This window comes from Ambystoma mexicanum, chromosome 14 (assembly GCF_040938575.1).
Source record: "Ambystoma mexicanum isolate Mex_15411 chromosome 14, UKY_AmexF1_1, whole genome shotgun sequence".
In the NCBI taxonomy this organism is placed as follows: Eukaryota; Metazoa; Chordata; class Amphibia; order Caudata; family Ambystomatidae; genus Ambystoma; species Ambystoma mexicanum.
The window spans coordinates 433,332,637-433,354,867 of NC_090940.1; positions in this window are offsets into that span (position 1 = coordinate 433,332,637).

Consider the following 22,231-nt stretch of genomic DNA (forward strand, 5'->3'; position numbering starts at 1 on the left):
CTACTCGAAACCTCAGAACAGGATCATGATCAAAAGAATGTTTTGAAGACACTATGGACGTCTCCTCTTTTGTAGACTTCATGCACAAATACCCAATTAGGCAAAAGACGTTAGATTTAGAAATGGGGCAACCCTTGGAAAGTGGCCAACCCTTAGCAAAATCACCAAGATGCCAAACATCACCCACACATACTGTCCTAGACATCTCTCGTGACTCTTTCCAAGGGGATGAGACGGCAGATCAGTATGTATGGTATGTCGACCAGGATGATCCAAACAATGACCCTGATGAATTTGGTCAAGATGATCCAGTTGTTACCATTATTGACACTTTAGATGTTGTTTCCCCTGAGAGTGGTCACATCTTCCCCATTGATGACCAATTGTTAAACAATGATTTGTTAAAAAGGGCTGCCAATCATTTGAATATTCAGACAGAAGAAACAGTGGACAAAACACTGATATTGTGGAGGATTTTAAATGAAAGAAATGCCATCAGCCAGGCCATTTCACTTTTACAGTCAATAACAAAAGAGAATTGCCCCATCACCTACAACACCTTCATTTACTCAGGCAGTTAACCCCATAGTGAAAAAGATTTTTAAATCCTCTCCATCTGACCCTCTTTATATTAGAGGACATGCTAAACCCTATTCACTGGTGGTCACCACCACTAGAAAAAGGGCTGGTGTTCCACCCTCTAGTGCGGAAGCACCTGCCAATAAGGAATACAAGAGATGGTTTACCTTAGGGAAAAGAATAACAACCTCTGGCGCATATATAACACATTGGAAACAATATCACTCTGCTTGCCAGCTATAACAGCGCAGTGGAACAAGATACTAAAGCATCTCGATTCTGTGCCCGAACCTGTGAAGTCGCTCCTTTTTAAAGATCTCCACACAGGGAAAACAGGTGGGCCAAACATCTTAAACACTATTTTAGACTCAGCAGACACTTCTGGGAGAGTCATTGCTGAAGGTACCCTGCTTTAATGCCATTTGTGGCTCTTGAATTCAGGATTTAAACTAAAAACATAGGCAACTTTAATCAATATGTCTATTGAAGATTCAGTCTTCTTTGGGAAGGCATTTGACGATCTATGGAAACTACGAAGAAGGATCATGATACATTAAAAACATCAGGACAGATTTCAAATACGCCCTTTATACATCTTGGCACCTTTAACACTACGTGCACATTTCAGAGCCAAGGTTTTACGAGATCCAATCAGTCTGTATTCGAAGCTTCTGCCTCTTCCTAGTACAATCCCAGAGGGCACACATCAGTCAAACCAAAAAGGCAAAGGGTGAGGCAGAGTTGCAGCTGAGAGGCTCAGTTGCCCCCGCCAAAATATGACGTTCCAGTTCACGCCCTCCCTCCCATGCTTCCCCAGTAGAGGGTCACATATCGTTCACCCACACCTGGGAGAGGATAACATCAAATCAGTGGCTGCTCACAACCGTGGCAAAAGGTTATTCAATTGAATTTCTTTAAACACCTCGCCACCATCCTCCTCGAACAAGAAGAATGTAGTCAGAACATCATTTAATTCTAATTTTAGAATTACTGCAAAAGGGAGCGAAAGAGATGGTACCACCTCTGGAACAAAGTCAAGGTATTTAGTGCACTTCCTTGTTCCAAAGAAAGCTCTAACAATGCATCCAGTCTTAGACCTGTGCCCTGCAAACACCTATGTCAAGTCACAAAAATTCAGAATGATTACGCCGCAGGAGGTATTTCCTGTGCTAAAACAGGAATTACATGGCAACATTGGACATGAAAGGTGCATTCTTTCATACTTCAATGTTGCTAGTGCACAGCAAATGCTCAAGATTCAAAGTGGGAAACAAACGCTACCAGCAATCTTGGGAGGATAGCTTCGGGGCAACGCGCTTGCCTTGGAAGCAAGACGACTCGGAGGAACACAGGTTTGATCCACGGGTCTGCGCTTGGAAACCTCTTGGTATTAAGTATGTTATAAATAACCAATTGCAATGTTTACAAATACAGTTCAAAGTGCTACCATTCAGGATATCCTCAGCACCTCAAGTGTTTACAAAAGTCCTTGCCGTGGTGGCTGCACACCTACAGAGGCAGTCCATTCCAGTGTGTCCTTGCTGTCACGATCCATGCCCCTGACCCCCTCCGGTATAACAGCCCACTGGCAGCAGTGGGGCTAAAGTCCTTCACACTGGCCCCAAGGGCCTTAAAACTCCATCAGAAACATACATGGAGTTAGTCCTGGCGCTAAAGCAATACCAGTTTTGGACCTTAATCCAACATGGAGGCCTATTACACAGCTCAGTTCTTTAGAACCAAGCCATGTGGTCTAGTGTTTTGGACTACTTGGCCTGGAACTACTTTACCTGGGCTATTTAAACCACACCCAAACAGCCGAACACGCTTCGCGTTATTCTGCACTCCTGCAGCGTAACGCTCACCGTGTCAAGCTCCTGCTCATCTGTTTCTCCGGCAGCCCGATCCTGAAGCCCCTAGATCTGGATTCCATTTATAACCTGGAAGAACAAGAACAGCATTAGCGAGAAAGAACACTTACCTGTGAAGTAACCGGTCTTGAATCCATCCTGCGCTTCACTTACCTTGCCCATCTCCGGAGTTCGCCGCAACCTGCAAAGTTAAAGAAACAAGGACAGCATTAATAACAATTCTTACCTGGGCAAGCAGCGAGTCCTGGCAGCACAGTGCACTTCTCTTACCTCGCCCATCTCTGGGTTTCACCGCAACCTGCAAGGGAGAAGGAACAAGGTCAGCATTAACAAAGCACGTACCTGGTCAAGCAGCGCTTCGATCGCTCATCACTCTGGAACATCACCGCAACCTGTACAAAGTAGGGAAGACAACACAGGTTAGCAATTAACAATAATAAACAGCGCAGCGCTCTGCTCATCAATAACTCACTGCGGTCTTCGCCATCGGTGCAGCAACTCCGAGATCGCAACCATCCCTGTGAAAACAAAAAGAGACATTGTTAGGGAACAGCGTAGTGGAGCAAGACGCTGAGAAGACAGAGAAAATGGAGGGAAAGAAAGAGACAGAATAAAGACATTATAACTCACCTGGAGGACAGCAAGCAGAGTCGGAGTCACAGCCGGTCTGGACCCAACATAAGGGCACACGGACCAGTGAAGCAACTAGGTCCACAGAACGCCCGCACCAACCCACGCCCCTGCACAGAGACACAGGACGGAGAGTTCAACGCACAAAAACCCAAGTTGAGCAATAATCCCAAGGGAGGGGATTTGGACCAGAGGGAGGTGGGAGTCCGCCCATCACAGAACCAGTATCTTAACCATCCATTCTCCTGTTATAGGGGCTACCCAATGTCTGGCGCATAACCAAGCAGAGAGGGGTCTGGGATAGTGCTTAGACCTCCATCCAGTATCGTGTGGCGCCCCTTGGATACCAGGTGAGCATAACACTTACCTAGCCAATTGGCTAATAACAGGCGAGACATCTCATTTGTGTCAACAAAATCTTCAACAAACAACCTACTGTTTCAATTAGGTTTCTCCATCAACGAGAAAATGTCAAGTCTAGTGCCCAGTCAAGTAAAACAATTTCTAGAGGCACTAATTTGAACACAAGATGACATAGTCTTACCCTCCATCGAAAGGGTACAAGACATGCTATTTCAGATCACTCAATACATAGTCGGTCGTCAGGTAACTGTGTGAAAGGCCATGAGCCTGTATTTACCTGGTGCCACGCGCATGGTTGCGCATGTGTCCTATGCAAGAATGGCAGACTAAGCCATGGTCGCAAGCAAGAAGTCTGTGGGACGATCTAGTGGGGGGTTCACAGCCTCTGGTTCTATCACTACAGTGGCGGTCCAACGAAAACCTTTTAAAGGCAAACCTTTTGAGACAGCCACTCTCACTACAGACGCATCCTTAACAGAATATAGAGTTCATTTTCACCATCACACTCGACCAGGGTGTGGCCACAAGCTAACCAAAAAGCATAACATCTAGAACTGCTAGCAGTCTTCAAGCTTTCAAACTACAGCCAGTACAAAAGTCAGTCCTCGTTCTGACCGGCAGCACTACATGCATGTTCTACATAAACAAATGGAGGGACACACTCTCTGGGGCTGTCCAGACTAGCCCAGAACATTTGGCTGTGGGCGCAAAAAAACAACATATTCCTTCTTGCACAGCATGTTCCAGGGGAACACAATTCTCTGGCAGAAGTACTAAGCGGAAGTGCAGTACTGCCTTCAGAACACGAATGGCAATTAAATGCAGATGTGCTCCACGTCTTCACAAACTGGGGGTTCCTAGACATAGACCACTTTGCTACCCACAAGTATGCACCATGCTAAGACAATGCATCCAGGTTTCCCTAGACAAAATCCAAGGGGAACGTTGTGGTAATAAACTGGTCAGCGAAATGTGTGTATACCCCACCCCCAACACCCAAACACCTCTTCTCTACGGAATAGTCCACAAGCTACACCGGCATACTAAAGGAAGCACGTAAGCCAAATACAAGACGTTATTTCAACAAATGGAAATGTTTGTGCTATGGTGCAAGTACAATCAGTCCAATTGACTGTTCACCTTCACATATAGTACACTATCTACTATATCTTTTTAACTCCGGCTTAGTCTTCAATTCATTCTGAATACACCTAGCTGCTCTCTCCTCAGTCTACACCACATCTGATGGAAGGTGCCTGTGGTTAAGGCTTTCGTGGAGGGTGTTAAAAAGTATACCCTCCTGTTTCTAATCCAACTTTAATATGTACTTACAAGGCTCATGGAAGCCCCTTTGAGCCAATGCACAAAGCCAGCCTTGATTAAACATCTCACTTAAAACTGCTTTCCTTGTTGCCATCACATTTATAAGAAGAGTTAGTGAACTACAAGCACTTACAGTGCAAGATCCTTTTGTCATTATTCACAAAGACATGGTCGTGCAACGCACACATCCTCGTTCTTCGTAAAAGCATCTCAAAGTTCCAAGTAAATTAGTCCATAGAACTTTCTGCTTTCTTCCAAGACCCCAAGAATGTAGCAGAAAAACCCTACATACTCTAGATGTCAAAAGGGCTGTCATGTATTACCTACAAAAGACAAAAACGATCAGAAAAACACAATTATTTTTGTATCTGTGGCTTCTGGGAGAGCAGGTGATCCTATTTCTAAATCGGCTATTTCAGAATGGATTGTCAGGTGCATCCAACTTTGCTATTCTCTTGCCAAGAGAACGTTACCATTCAAGTCCAGAGCACACTCCACTCTGGGCACAGGGCAACACTAGCTTTCATAGCAAATATGCCACTACACACCATTTGCAAAGCTGCCACTTAGAGTTCCGTTCATACCTCCACACAACATTACTGTTTAGATAGACATTCTAAAGGTGATATCTTTTTGCAGCTGTACCTTCAAATAACCCACCCCCTTCTCCAAGTACTGCTCGTTAATCTTTGCAAAGCATGTGATGCTAAGCAGATCCACAAGCCTCAGAAGGCGTACATTACTTACCGTAATCGAATTTCTGATGCTTGTATCTTTTTAGATTCACATGTGCCCGCCCTTCCTTCCCTCTTGGAGTTGAAGGTTCACACCCTATCACAACTTACACGCATACACTTTGTACTCCATCTAGTCAGAAACAAATAATCTGAGGCACTGCGACGCGTGAGGTATCATGGGTATAGTAGATGTCACACTAGGGATAATATTACAAACGTGACCAGTCGATGTCCTTTTTCGAACTTCAGAAACAATATGTGCAATACTCCGTGCCTACAACTAGATGTTGGCCTATGCAAAGCATGTGAATCTAAGCAGATACAACCATCAGGAGTAAGATTACATTAAGAAATGTATGCCATACATATGCCCCCCACCGCCACGTTTCCTCTCTCCCTCACAACACCCTCCCAAACCTCCAAATAAGCTTCTCAGCCCAGCATTAAACACAAGCACACAGTGATTTATTTTTTAAGTGTAAGGGTGCTCCCACTAGGACATGGGGTGGTGGAGGAACCCTCGCACTGCGGGGTTCCCCGTTTTGCCAATGCTAATGAATGTTCATGTTAAACCTGTTCCACTTCAACCAAGTTTGAAATTAAAACACTCAACTTAGACAGCTGTTATTTAAATATTACAAAATAAAACCTAATTTAATTTAGTAACAGTTTGCTGTTTAGTTACTATTAAACTTACTTCACAACATAAACATGTGTTGCTATAACCATTATGTGTTAATAGCCATGTAGACCTCGAGAGGGGTCAATGTAGCTTATAGTTCGGGATAATGTCCCTTTTGCAACGTATTGCCCTCTGCTTCGCCTCTGGCCATAACTAGTGGATGGGTTCTTACCCTGCGATAATTACCCCTTGCTCGGTTTATAAGGCTATAGTAAAGTGCCTTTGTCGTGAACACTGATTATCGGAAGAAATTAGTCCAAGCTTTCTGAAACCTGAAAAATCCAAAGATGTATGCAGCCTACTTAATCTACAGGAACCAATAGGAGTTTACAGATGTGGCAACTGCAAAATCTGTCCTAAAATAGAAAATGGAAAGAAAGACTTTAAGCTACCCAATGGCAACACCAAGAAAATATGACAATTTATAAACTGCAATAGCAAATACGTACGTAGTGTATTGCATCAGATGTGTGTGCAATGAATGCTACATACGAAGAGTTTTGAAAATAGGATTATTAGAACACCTCAGGGCAATTAGAAACAGATGTGCAAGATATCCTATGGCCAAACATTTCTGGGAAAAACATCAAGAGAAAGACATAGAAAATATTAAGTTCTTTGGATTAGAAAAAGTTCTGGCACCATTGAGAGGAGGAGGGACAGAGAAGCACTCCTGAGAAAACGAGAAGCCCAATGGATCTGCCTTATGGTTACGTGCAATGCAGGTCTCAACCCGGACAGTGAAATGTTCTATTGGTTATGATTGTGAATACTTTAAAACATGGATGGGTATCAAAGTATATTCTCTTTTGCAAGTATTTCATCTTTCCCAGTCTGCTATCATACAGAAAGGGAGGATAAGAAAGGTCTAACAATCATAATTTCAATTGATTAGACATTTATCACTAGTGTTTAGATACATTGAATGTTAGCAATTGATTTTAGAGCAAACTTTACCCAGTCTGCTATTTTGCAAATGAATGAGATAAAGGCAACGAATAGAAGTAATATTATAGAAAAGATGCATTTCACACATGAGTATCACAAATAAATTAAATACACGCATTGGAGGAAAATGAGTATCGCAATGTAAAAAGTAAGATCATCCTGTGGGTCCATAAAGAAGAATAAAATAAGCATGCATCCACGGCTACATATTATCAACAAAATGGCTGTGATGCATCATAATGTCATGACGTTATCAGGCGTATAGACCATAAGGAAGGACAACGCAGCTCCATAATATCAACAAAATGGCTGCGATCCGTTTAGATGTTATGATGTCATTGCGTACATTAAAGTGATGATGTCATCGCGCTTACAGCATAAATACCACAATTTTTCTGTTCTCCTCAGTTCGCGGAACGGTGATTTAGGAGACCAGCGCATCCCTCAGTAAAAAGATAAGAAAGCTTTTAGGTTTTCATTTTTTCTGTTTCTTTTCCCCTTTCTTTTGGCAAATACATTCTTTTGAAAAAAATGTACTTTAAAAACTATAATTTCTTTAGAGCAAAAATCATTAATAATCATTGTATTTCACATATTGTCAATATAAACCAAAGGAGGTTTAAGCTAGATATTCCACCAAACTAAATCACATAAGAACCATCAGTTTAGCATCTCTCCAATATCCTGCTGTTACTCACTAGCTAATACCCTGAAAATAGAATAAGGAGTTAGAAAATTAAAAGTTAGGTAATTAAATCAATTACCTATTTCAGGAAAGTCTGCAAATACATCTCCCTAAAGATCTTGGACAGAAATTCAATTACCTATTTCAGGAAAGTCTGCAAATACATCTCCCTAAAGATATTGGACAGAAATTAACCGCAAAGGAAACACAACTGGATAAGAAATAAAGCATAGAAAATAATAAAGGAAAGGGTAAGTCATGTTTCAATTAATAAAAAAATGCTCAGTAATCTAAATGAGAGTATGATTGAACTGTTTCATATGTAATATGATTTGTTTTCAGATACTCTCCTGCAGATCCATGTACAACACATGGTGAAACACGTGTTAAGAGAAAAAAAAGAGAGAGAGAACATAAAGAAAAAGATTATTTTCATAATGGAAAATATGAAGCAGTGTCATTTCAATAAAATTTGATACAAAATATAGCTGGTGCCAAAAATGCAATTAAGTTTATACGGTCACAATAACGGTCACAATAAAAGGTATCTGAAGTGACAACTATCTAACAGGGATAGATAGGTGTTTTGGTATATAAAAGTTTCTAGCAATTACTATGCCTCAGTTTCGCCAGACTCCTCATTCCATCCCACCAGAGTAGAAATTCCACCTTGGGGTAACCAGGAGTAGTCATCTATGAAACCCAGGAAAATATGACCAGTCATGGTGCTCAAATCCAAGCATGTTTTTTGCCATGGGGCAGTACTCTTGCGCGGTGATGCTCTGGGCTGCTGCCTGTTTTTCACTGCTGACGCTGAGCACAACACACAGGCTATTATTGTTTTGTCTATACTCTGTTTAATTCCCAGAAACCATACTTTTACCCTCAATCGAAACTTCTTTTCACAGCACCCTGGTGACTAAAATGGCCTGACTTGATCGCTGTATTTACAAGCGATGAGGGAATTGCAGACAAAGGCCCATGTAGAATGATGCCATCACATATTGCTGATAGTGCTGAAGGCTCTCTCCATATACTGTACATGACTTCATGTGCATCTTCAGTGTACTTTGTGACTCCTCACAGGAAGTCTCCTGTCTTCCTAATTTGAAGCATTTTAGCGTTTCTCATCGGTATCTGTCAGTGAGTGTGAACTCTGCAATGCCCTACTTTGCCTTGGGAAGGAATTCTCTGGTGCACAATTGTATGTGTTCTTACCATGTCTCCCACACTCCTTAACTCCTGAGAAGCACTGACCGGCTTTGAACACCATTGACATGTTACACTCCTGGAGTTCTATTAACCAACTTTCGATTCTTGCACAAGGATGCGGTGCAGTCCCACTCATTAATGACAGCAGGGTCTTGTGGCTGGTAACAGTCACAACCAGGTGTCCATGTAACTATAAGTAGAAATGTTTGCAGCCTCAGACAACAGCTAGGGCTTCATGTACAATTTATGACTATCCCCGCTCCATTGGAGTTAATGCCCTGGTTGTGAAAGCTATGGGAGGTGGTCACCTTTTTCGTTTATCCTTGATAAATATTGTGCACAAGCCCAATGGGCTGGCATCCATGACCACTTCAGTTGAACTCAGACTGTTCTTTGTCAGACCATTTCCTACACAATGTCTTTAGCAGTGAGATTTCTTAGTGTTTATGGGTTTCAAGGTCTTGAATGAAACCACAATCATTGTTGATGCAGAGGAAACTCCTGACGTCGATGGACATAAGGGTGGAGTGACATTGTGGTTATCAACGTTTCTTTGGTTGACAGATAGGCTGGAGCTCTTAAAGATGCATCCAAAAAATTCTATTTGAGAGCAAAGAAATTCACACTTTCCTTTGAGTGCAATTCCCTATTATTGGGGAACAGGAGTTAAGGCTTGTTGTAAAATGCCATGTGCCACTGCACCTCCAACTTTGACCTCAGAGGGGTCAGCTCCATGGATCTGCAGGATAACCTTGACCTCCCCTCCATAGTCCGGGTCCACCACCCTCGCTACTACATCCAGGGAATGTCACCATGCAAGCCTGGACTTGGTGGCCAGATTAATTTATGTTTCTTTGGGAGGGGAAATACGCCAGTGGTTATTAGTCTTCTTTCTTTAGAGGGTATGTGTACCGCATTAATGCTGAACAAGTAAAACCCCATAGATTGTGGGGTAGCCAAACTAGGTATTTTACCATTGGAATGAAAGTGTCGAACTAATGTGGGCGCCATCCTTGTATCGGGTGGTACCAATCCCAGTACTGACACCATATGTGGCAAGCCAGTGGATGGAGTCGAACCAGAGGACATGTTATCAGACAGTTTTATTTAACGTAAAAGAAAACACCTTTCTATCCCTATTGCTAAAAGGGTAGTTCCCTTCCTTACAAACTATACTAAGTTGCTTGTCAATAGTCAAAATAACAAAAATGTTCCTCTCTCCAAATCTATCCTCTAAACTGGCCCTATTACTTAGAAAAAACATAAAAGAAAAACTAGGCAGAGTGTCCTGCTTTAAGAGTTGTTCACCCCGATCCCTTAGTGTTTCCAGGGATGCCTCCTGGTTTCGGATCCAATGTTTGTCCGTAGAAACCAATGTTCCCTGGTTTTAACAGTTCTTGTTAATCTTATCAAAGTTCCAAAAGTCTCTCAAGTTTATAAAATAAAGCCTCAAGTTCCTGAAAAGATGAAATGTGCAAGTTGTTGTAGGTGGAGGGATACCTCTTTAATCCCTCTCCACCACTTGGGTGGGTTTCTCCCCACTAGATTCACGTCTTGCATTTCTCTGTGTTCGCATTGTATTTTGTTCTTCGTCTTACTGTGCCCCTCTGCCTCTCTTGGGTTTCTAGGCCCAATTTGTCTCACTTATCTCCCAGGGGTATTGATGACCCCTCTTTACATGTGCCTCTCTTGGTTCTCTGTATTTTCTGAGCCGTTTGGCTGATTACAATATTACGTTTTTTTGGGCTCCCGTAACCCTTAGTGTATCATTCTTTCTCCCTCATCCTTCCTTCTCCCCCTTTCACTCTCTCGTCTCTCTGCTGCTCTCCAGTATGAGCAATCTGGTGACCTTCTACGTCACAGGGTTTGCTCCAGTGAGGTGTGTAAGGAACTCATGGTGGCAACGGTCAAGGGTGCCCTACTGCTGCCCCAAGCACTTCTAGTGCAGTAGGTCAGGTGGATGGTGATATGGGTCTCATTGGTGAAGAGGCAGGAATTAGGCCAATATTTTACTGGCTAAGGGTGTGGGGTTAGCCGCAGCCTGGCCAAACACTGGGGCACACATTATCATGTGATGTCCTTAAGGGGGGGGGCTCTCAATTCCATGGCTGTTGCACATAAAGAAAAGGCTCATTGCACTAGGATTGAGTGCCTACTGGGATAATCCATCATTGCTCCCCTCAGATGCTAAACTAATTGTCAAGACTGCCTACCTAAGGTATAGGAGAAAAAGAACTAGTGTAGCAGGCTTAGCATTGGCAAGTGGGCCTGAATATTTAAGCTGTAAATCAATGTGGGGGTACGAGGACTGCCTCGACGTGATAGCACCTTCTTATGCTTGTGCATTATCCATTAGGTTTTGAAAGTGTGAGTGAGGAATAACTTCTTACCCCCAAATATATCCTCCTCCCAGGTGGCCAGGGAAATGCAGTCACTTTCAGATCCTGACCATGGGGGTGGATATACGAGTGAGGATCTTGGGAGTGGGGATGAGGCAACCATGGGTGAGACATGGTATTCCCCTTTCCCTTTTGTTTGGAGTCAAATGTCCCCAAGCTTTTATAGAGTATTACCAATCTCTTCCGTATTATCCCAGAAAACACTCTCCCAAAACATACCAGTCCGGTACTGAGACGCGGAAGAATCAACCCAGAGTCATTCATCCTTCCTTTATTAACTCAGACATACACAAACACCACGCTGGTACTGGGACGAGGAAGAGGGATGTTGAGTTTCCAGACTGTTATGCAGTAAAATAACACTGCCTGCACCTGGGGCCTGGAGGGTGGTATAAATGGCCCACTCAGGTGAGGCTAGTGTGAGAAACCTGAAGGCTTCTCTCTAGCTAGTCCCCAGGAATCTGTGATCCAGGGGCTCAGGACACAGCCATTGCTATTGGATCCAGTTCCTGGGGGTGGTCCAGTGAGGGAGGATCACCTGGATGGGGGGCTCCTCAGGGAGTGGAACATCAACGGGTGAGACACAGTATCCCCTTCCGTTGAAACCTTTTCCCCATCCTCTCACGTAGGACACTCAAAATCTTCACTGACACCCCCCTTCCCCTTTTCCAACAGAAACACTTCTGTACAACACAAAGGGCAACAGACTAACACCAGAGCCGTTTACCTGACATGTCCCGATACAAGGGTCAGGCAATTAATCAGAATCACACACACCTGATGGCCCTTTTCCTTTCCAACAGGGATAAAAGGTGGAGCCTGAGAGCACAGTACGAGCATGGCAGACGGCACAATGAGACGGCTAATCAGGCGCGGCAGTTCAAGATAAGGAGAAAGGCAGTAGGAATCGAGAGGGTGGGGAGGAGAGAAGTGACCTTGTCCTTTTCGTCCCAGACCCACAGAACATTTGAGGAAGAAAGCCTAAAACCACGAATAATAGCACAAGTGTCTTGCAGCAGATGTCAACGGTACACAGGGCAAGCCTACGCTGATAAGCAGGAGCAAGGGAAGCTCCCGCGACCGTGGTACCTGCCTTGACTCTAGAGATGAAGAAAAGCCAAGCGGTTCATCACAGCCGTTGAGTCAAAGGGGAAACAATAAGAACCGGGCTGTGTTGAGTGAGAATCGCAAAGTGGCAAATTTGAACCAAGTTAATTGAACTGTGAAAGAACTGTAAAAAGTGTTAAAGGGGAGACCAGCTGCAGAGGGAAACGGGCACCACATGGGCGTTAACTCCAAAAACTCTGGTTGATCCCCATCTGAGCGAAACTACAGATACCCGAAGGCCGTAGGAGAGACACTAAAATAGGTCAAAGTGGTCATACTGAGGGTCAAGCAAAATTCCTGTACAATCGAAAGACTGATCTACAAACTGAGGGAAAGAAAGGGAAGTGAATCCTGCAGTGAGAGGAAACAAAGGAAGGGAATCCCAAGAGGGGTAAACTCTAAAGTTCTAAGAAACATTGTGTTGACAAGAGTGAACACGGCCGAGGGACGTCCGCTGGAACTGTTTAAAAAGACATTAAGATTTGTGAAGCAGGAAAAGCCATAGTGAACCCGACCAAGGGACGCTAAGATTTGAGAAGGGTCAGCGCCCGGAAGACGGGGACCCAAGGGTGGAGAATCCTCACCCTGAGTGAAACCAAGAAACAAACTTTCATTTGTTGAATTGTTTTATTATTTTGAAGACATCAGGTCCTTGAAGGCAAGAGACTTTCAAGTGAAATGAGATTTGGCCATCGGCGGCCCTAATAGCTGAAAACTGAACTGTCATCTCGTGCTGGGAAAGCTCGAGAGTGTGCTGTGCTCCACGATCCCACCTTACCCCGTGCTCAAAACATGGGAAAGGGAGACCCAGGCTACCTGATGTATTATTTGAGAACACTTCTTTCTATTCTCGAGAACTATCCCACATTCCTTTTTGTATTAGTTGTAAGGTTTGGCAATAGGCTTCTTAGTATAGCCCCTTTTATTTGACATATCCCATCTTGGATTTAGGTTTAGATTAGCGTTTTTCGAACCTGCTTACAGCATTCATTGTTCAATAAACACCCTTGAACTGTGATCATTTGTCTCTGTTTTACCATGAGTTCCGTACACTAGTGAGATTGCCTGTGGAACGCTTACAGGAGAAGCCGGAGGTGAAGACAGGGAGACGCGTGCCCGAAGCGCCAGTGTGCTGCAGAGTCGTTGCATCACAAGCGTATTGTGGGGGGAGCATTTGGAAGGTCGCTGGTGGCAGGGCCTCCAGGTGAGTGCTGCCCTGTTCCTGATCTTCTGGGTTCTTGATTGCCCATATTTGTTAAAGTTCGAGTGGCCCCCTGTCCCCAGCATCCATCCTATCTTTCCCCGACCCTCTTCCGCTTTGTCTCCCTTCCCCTCCTGCCTCCCAGCCTGCCCTCCTCCCCCTATTGGTCAGTGTTTCCAACTGTGCCTGGCCCAGCTAGCCGGCACCTTCACAAGCATGGCATTTCACCCTGGTCTCCAGGTGAGTTCTGTGCTGTCCCTGACCCTCTAGGGTCTTGATTGCCCATATTTGTTAAAGTTCTAACAGCCTCTGGCCTCCACCCTCTCTCCCCAACCCTCATCCGCTTTGTCTCCCTCCTTCTGTGTCCCAGCCCACCCTTTTCTCCCTATTGGCCAGTGTTTCCAACTGTGCCTGGCCCAGCTCGCCAGCACCTGCATGAGCACAGCATTTCACTCTGGTCCCCCAGGTGAGTGCTGCACTTCTCCTGACCATCTAGGGTCTTGATTGCCCATATTTGTTAAAGTTCTAGTGCCCCCTCAGCCCCGGCATCCACCCTCTCTTTCCCTGACCCTCCTCCTCTTGGTCTCCCTTCCCCTCCCTCCTCCTAGCCGGCCCACCTGCCCCTATTGGCCTGGTCGCTCCACTTAATGGACCCCCCAGTGCAGCCCCTGCAGCTAATGGCCCCTAGGCAAAGGGTGGCTCCTACAGAGGTGGCTCCATATTGTGTCTGCAGGTATCAGAAGGGGAAGCCTATGGCCAGCCGTCAACCAGCAGCGACTAAGTAAGGTAGGTGTGGCCCGGGTTAGAATTGAAATGGCTACAGAGTGTGTAGAGGCGCACTCAATGTTGAATCATTAGTTGTAAACGTATAATAAATTCCTGTTTTTGTTAAATGTGCTTTCTAGGTGCCCCCAATTAGTAGAGTGCTACCTCTACTGCAACAAATGTGACAAGTAAGTGGTACAAAAAAAAAACCTTGTTGTACAAACTGGGGCACAGCTTGAGGCAAAAACAATCTAAAAAAAAACTCAGGACATCCTGTCCTCTCTCTCTCTCTCTCTCTCTCTCTCTCTCTCTCTCTCTCTCTCTCTCTCTCTCTCTCTCTCTCTCTCTCTCTCTTTCTCTTTCTCTTTCTCTTTCTCTTTCTCTTTCTCTTTCTCTTTCTCTTTCTCTTTCTCTTTCTCTCTCTCTCTACTCCCTGCTCTTCCTCTGGCCCTTCTTTGGCCACCTCTCGTCCCTCCTTCTCTGCCTTTCCCCTGTTCTCAGCAGATAAAGTTTCTAGACAAGTCTGATCTATGAAAGTCTCGTCAAAACAGGTTCACCCCTGTTCCTCCAAAACCATCAAGGACCACATTGACACCTTGGCTCCTGCTCTGGCTGACTTCTGCAAGCACTCCTTCGCCACTGGAGTCTTCCGTTCCCCCCTGAAGTACTCCCTTGTGCACCCTCTCCTTAAGAAACCCTCAGCCGACCCTTCCTGTCCGGCTAATTATCGCCCAATCTCCATCACTCCTTTCCTGGGCAAATTCCTGGAAAAGGTGGCCATCTCCCAGCTTAATCTTCACACTGAATCTGTTGGCTGTCTCAATGACCATCAGTCTGGTTTCAGAGCTGCCAGAAGCTTGGAAACTTGTCATGGCCATGGGCCCGGAACCCCAGACCCTGCACCATCAGGGCACGAGAGCAAAGGGTAACACAACCTTTAATTGTCCCTTGGGGACAATGCAACATGGAGGGCCCAGCTGGACTCAGTCCTGGCGCCTTTGACGCCAGGCTCATAAATAAATGTGCACCAGCACCTTACCTGTTTCCAGCTACCAGCCTGAGCACATCTTACCTGTTTTCAGCTACCCACCAGAGCGCATCTTACCTTGTTTCCAGCTACCAGCTGCAGCACTTACCCAGGAATCTGCTTCCTTCGGCACGCATCATCGTGGACTCTTGGCATTCATCTTCCATCTCCAGACCTCCGGAAAGTTGCGCTCCAGCCCGACGTCGTGACAGACGGTGCCTGCAAGAGAAAAAGATGAAGCAAGGTTAGAATTCGCTAAGACATTATGTTTAAGGTCGCGCTTAGACAAATCCTCGCACTTAACCTTAAACCAACACTCACCTGCTGTCGGAGCATTGTGGACTCCATTCTCTTCCCATTTGGACTTGCTTCATGCACCGCAGTTACAGCTGGGCCGCATATCATCTATTGGGAGAAAGCAGAGGAAAGACATCTTTAAAAGGATATGGACAATAATCAAGAATCAACATTACAATATTTTAAAATCCATAAAACACTTACCTTCAGGAGAGGTTCAGCCACAGCCGGTCTGCACTGCAACGCACATGGGCCAGTGAAGGAACTCGGTCCATCAAAATTGCCCCTGAAGTGAGAAGCAGGACGGAGAGCTCGCCATCATCCATCAACAGGAGCAGTGTCAACAACCAGCTCAGTCCACAGCACACGAGCAGGGGGAGAATCCTGACAAGGGGAATTCACTTCCAGGCAGGGCTGCAACCGTGCCCCAACGTCCCCGCAGAGACCAGGTGAGCGTAACAGAACGCAAAGCCTCTACGAATCTCTGCCTGGGCATTATAGAAACCTCGGAAACAGACCAGTTGGCCCAACTACTGGGGGAATTACGGGCTGAAGTCCATGCCTCCAGACAGGAAATCAATGCTTTAAGGAGGGATTTTATTGTAACTCGGGAACAAACTGACGACTTGGCAAGACAAATGCTTCAGTCCCACGTGGTTCAGGTCCTACTACCAGGACTTGCCCATCCTCCCAACCTGCAGCCATCATCACCAGTTCAAGTGGTTCTCCCAGGTGCAGTGCCACTGGCCCCGCACAAACGCTTTACTGGCGACCATAACAAGTACGCTATATTCATGAACCAATGTCATCTCCGTTTTTTGTGCCGGCCTGGGGCTTTTCCTAATGATCAAGCCAGAGTCGCATTTGTACTCTCATATTTAGGAGGTAGCGCAGCGGACTGGTCGATACAATTAGTAAACCAGGATGATCCGCTACTTCGAGACCATGGGGAATTTCTGCGGGAAATGGAGAAATTGTTCACAAGGCATACTCAAGGACAAGGTTTGGACAATGAATTACTGTCACTCAGACAGGGAAACCAAGACCTATTGACCTACATCGCCACTTTCAATCGTCTTGTAGCACAGACAAACTGGCCAGAAGAAAAAAGGACTACGCTCTTTTATCAAGGGTTACGTGGGGAACTTAAGGATGTTCTAGCCCAAGTGGTCAATCCCCCCGAGTCATGTGCGGAATACATCAACTTGACTGTGCAGCTCGATCACAGATTGCAGAATCGAAAAATGGATCGCACAAGAGCTGAAGGGAGGTCGGTCTATATGCGACCCCGGGACAATCAAACCAAAACCCACGAACAAACTGAACCAATGCAGATCAGTGTATTACAAAGTCCTATCACCAAGGCTAAAAGGGAGAAAAGGAGGCAACAGCAGCTCTGCTTCTACTGCAGGAGAGCAGGACATTGCCTCCGAGAATGCCCGGTGTAACCACCCAGGAAATTAGTCAGAGCAACGGACAATGGTGACGAGGAAAAGGAACAAGATTCGGGAAACTCCAATGCCCGACAAGCATAGAGGTCCACTTGTCGAGCGAAAAGAAGGAATCCATACAGACCTCAGAATGTAGTCATCTCTGTACTTTTGGTCAACCACAAGCAACCATCAAAGATACATGCTTTGGAGACATATATTGATAGCAGAGCTGTGGGAAATTACATTGATCAAGATCTGGCTGCACGAATGGGCCTTCCTCTCCAACAGAAGCTGAAATCAGAAAACGTCATAGCAGTGGATGGTTCTCAGTTATCAACTGGCCCAGTGATGCAGCATACCGAAAAGGTCATGCTTATGTGCCAGGATGGTCATCAAGAATACACCTCCTTCGATATCATTGGTGCTCCTCAGTTCCAGATGATATTAGGAATGCCTTGGCTGGAAACCCACAACCCTAGGATCGACTGGAGTAAACGAGTTCTGACCTTTCCTCAAGAGTGTGCTAACGCTTGCTACAACAAAGATGTGAACAACCTGAACCCCAAGGCATAAAACTATTCTGGGACTCACTGGTTCCTTACCACCTGAATATCTGGATTACCAGGATGTTTTTCAGAAGGACCAAGCGAACACTCTGCCTCCACACAGGCTTTACGATTGCCAAATTGATCTGGTGGCCGGAGCCCAAATTCGCTGCAGTTGAATTTACACCCTAACTGAGCAAGAAAATCAGCATCTAAAAAACTTACCAGGATCAGTATCTAGCTAACGGTTTTATCCGCTCGTCTAAGTCCCCTGCCTCCTTGGGACTCTTTTTCGTACCAAAAAAAGAGGGTGATTTAAGAACTTGTATTGACTATAGAGTGCTTAACCAAAACACGGTAAAAAAACATATAACCACTGCCACTTATTCTGGAGCTTCTGGATCAGGTAAAGAATGCCCACATTTACACAAAACTGGACCTACAAGGAGCATATCACCTTGTAAGAGTTAAACAAGGGGATGAGTGGAAGATGGCATTCCGTACCAAGTATGGTCTTTTCGAATAGCAGGTTATGCCTTTTGGGTTATATAAGGCCCCGGCGGCGTTCCAATTATTTATGGACTATGTGCTTTGAGAATTATTGGACGTTTGAGCACTTGTCTACATAGATGACATTCTCATTTATTCTGCTTCCAAGGAGGACCACGTCGGCCATGCAAGAGCAGTATTGGAAAAACTTAGACAGCATTGGCTGTTTGCCAAGTCAGAAAAGTGTTTCTTCCACGTAACAGAAGTTGAATTCTTCATTTTATGCTCACACCACGAGGCGTACACATGGACACACGCAAGGTGGATGCTATCCTTCAATGGCCATCGCCGACATCCACAAAAGGAGTACAAAGTGTGCTTGGAATTGCCAACTTTTATTGTCGGTTTATTCCTGGGTTTTCGCAGATAGGTCATCCAATTACCTCCCTTCTGAGAAAAAATAAGAAATTCCTTTGGTCTCCAGAAGCAGATAAAGCCTTCCAGGAGCTGAAACATTGCTTTCACCACAGCACCAGTTCCCCGACACCCTCGACCAGATCTGCCATACGTGGTCGAGACAGATGCCTCCAATGTAGCCATGGGGGCGGTATTATCACAAAGAGAACCCGACACTGGACAATTACATCACATAGCGTTCTGGTCCCGTATGTTTTCTGCACCGGAGTTGAAATATGCACACGGACAAATAACTACTAGCGATTAAGGGAGCCTTCAAAATATGGAGACACTATCTTCTGGGAGCGAGACATACAGTCAATGTCATCACGGATCACCACAATCTGCAATACTTGAAGACCGCCAAGGCCCAGTCCTCGTCAACTTCGTTGGGCTCTCTTCTATGCGGAATATGATTTTATCATCACCTATAGACCCGGAGTACGCAATGGGAAAGCAGACGCTATGTCACGCTTGAGTGAGGACCAAGAAGCTTTTACCATGTCTGAGCCTGTGGCCATCATTCCTGGAGAACTAATCCAGAACAAAATCGCTGCAACCACCTGCTTGGATGACTTGAAAACCGATCTCCGATCTCAGATGAACCAAGCAACACGACAGGAGTGGCTATCCAGAGGGGACCAATACACCATTGAAAATGGCTTGCCGTATATTCAAGGGAGGTTGTACATTCAGGACAAGAAGCTACAAGACCAAATAATAGCTAACTATCACGATTCACTAGTGGAAGGACATCCGGGGATTGGCAAAACTGAGGCTAAAATTCAAAAAGGCGGTGGCCAACTTGGAGAAAAGACATTGCCCAATTTATTGCAACGTGTGGTGTCTGCGCACAACACAAATCTCAGAAGCTGAATCCAGATGGGTTACTGCACCCATTGACGGTACCACCAGCACCGTGGCATACGTTGTCAATGGACTTTATCACAGATCTTCCTCCCTGCAATGGATATAACACCATCTTAGTTATTGTAGATTTGTTCTCCAAAATGGCCCATTTTATCCCATTAAAAGGACTCCCCACTGCTTCCGTCCTCACCACCTTGTTTTTGGAACAGATTGTCAAATTACACAGATTCCCATCAGTACTAATATCAGATTTTGGAACTCAGTTCGTCTCAGCACTCTGGAGGAGGTGCTGCAAAATAGCCAAAATAGATCTCCGGTTATCCACTAGTCACCATCCTCAAACCGATGGCCAAACCGAATGCACCAACCAGACCCTGGAGCAATATCTAAGGTGTATATTGCAACAAACTGAGGAATACTGAAAAGACATACTTTGGTTGAACGAATTTGCCTACAACAATTCCATCCACACTAGCACCGGACAGACCCCATTCTACACGGTGCATGGACGTCATCCTCGAACGTCCACCTTTGATTCCCTTGACGAATTGGAAATGCCAGCAGTAACAACCTTGCATAAGACCATCACTCGGATTCTTAAAGAAGCAGCTGAACATCTGACCAGAGCTAAAGAAAAACAGAAAAGGTTTGCAGACCGACACTGAAGGGAGGCCCCACATTATCAAGTCGGAGACAAGGTTTGGTTGGCATCCAAAAACATTCCCTTGAAAGGACCACAAGCCTTCCGTCATAGGTACCTGGGGCCCTATTCCATCAATGCCATGATAAACCCAGCTACCATGAAATTGGAATTACCATCTAATATGCAAATCCATCCAGTATTCCATGTTTCACTACTGAAACCAATGAAACCAGGTACTCGAATTGAAGCACCACCAGAGCCCGACATCATAGAAGGAGAACTGGCATACAAGGTCAAAACTATTCTGGATTCCAAAATTGTGCGATCTAAATTGTACTACCTTATTGACTGGAAGGGTTATGGACCTCAAGACCGGACATGGGAACCCAGTGAATTTGTCCACGCCCCAAGACTGATCAGACAATTCCATCGCAACAATCCCACTGTAACGCTCACCTGGCTCCCACGGAGGCGCTGGTCTTATCTGGGTTGCTGTGGCCTCTTCAAGCGTGATGCGCAGAATTCGGACCACCGATTGAACAGGACCCCCAAATCTTGCTTGTCGGGCCCTTAGGATTATCCTTCTGCAGATGAGAAAGGGGATTAACTGTCTGCCGAATAGTGTGCTTGCTCCCCCCTTCGTTCTTCTCTGATTCCTCTAAAACCCCCGGTTTAAGCTCACCTTATGGTTTGGAAGGATGAACTCTCCATCCTGCTTCTGGTGCAGGGGTGTGCGTTCGTCCAGTTACTTCACTGGTTTTCAGAATGGCGCTGGCACATCCACTTGACTTTTCTGAGCGATACGCCGTAAGTATGAAGATGCAAAAGTTCAAGTGTGAGCCTCCTTTTATGTTGTCTTTTCTGTCCTTTATTTCAGGTGCAGAACAAAGGCGTGCGTTGAGGGGTTAAATTGCCGGTGGTAAAATCAGGTGAGTTAGTGATGAGGGCGACCCCTCTAAATGTCTTTATAATTCCCCAGTAATGTCTTTTGTCCTTTCCCCATAGGGGCCGGGGTGCGGTACCTGCCAAAGATGCGGTGCCGACCCGAGATGTGGAATGGTTCACCAAGAAAAGCCAGGAAGTAATATGGCTGAAAATGTCCTTTCCCCATAGGGGCCGGGGTGCGGTACCTGCCAAAGATGCGGCGCCGACCCGAGATGTGGAATGGTTCACCAAGAAAAGCCGGTAAGTAATATGGCTGAAAATTCGGCTTTCCTCTTGTGTTCCCTTGCTCACCTTTTGTCTCTTCTTCTCTCCCCTAGGTGCAGAGATGTGGCGACCGGTGCTGAGAGCCGCGATGGAGCCGGGCGGCGTCTCGGGAACAGGTGAGTGAAGCGCGGCGCTGCAGCGAGCAACGCTGAGCTTTTAAAATGGAAGTCTTCCTTCAGGAATGCTGGCGTGAAGATTCCGGATGCAGGTAAGAAGGTTGAATAAGTTCTTGGTTTTCACCTTTCTCTTCTCTTATTCCCTTACAGGTGTTCCAGGTTCGAGGCGGGCGTGGCTGGAGTCCAGGTGCAGGAGCAGACACGGTGAGCGTTCAGCTGCTGGGATGCAGAACAACGCGAAGCACGTGTGGCTGTCCGGGCGTGGCTTAAATAGCTTTGGAAGAAGTTCCAGGTGAGTATTCTTCCACAGCCCCACCCAAGTAACAAAATAGTTCCTTCAGAAAAATAGTCCCACCTAAGCCTCATTTGGCTTGGTTCTTCATGCAGCATGGTCTGCATCAGGTGAGTGTGCAGCATGGTCTGCTTCAGGTAAGTGCACCAAACACTTCCCCTTATGAGCCTGGCGCCTATGGCGCCAGGACTGATGTCCAACATGAGCCTGGCGCCAACGGCGCCAGGACAGAGTCCAAAGAGCCCCTATAAAGGGCTGCTGTGCTTTTACCCGGGGGTGTGATGCCTGCTCCCGGGGGTGCTGGGCCTGGCCTGGTGCTCCGGGGGTAGGCATCATGACACCCACCAAGCCA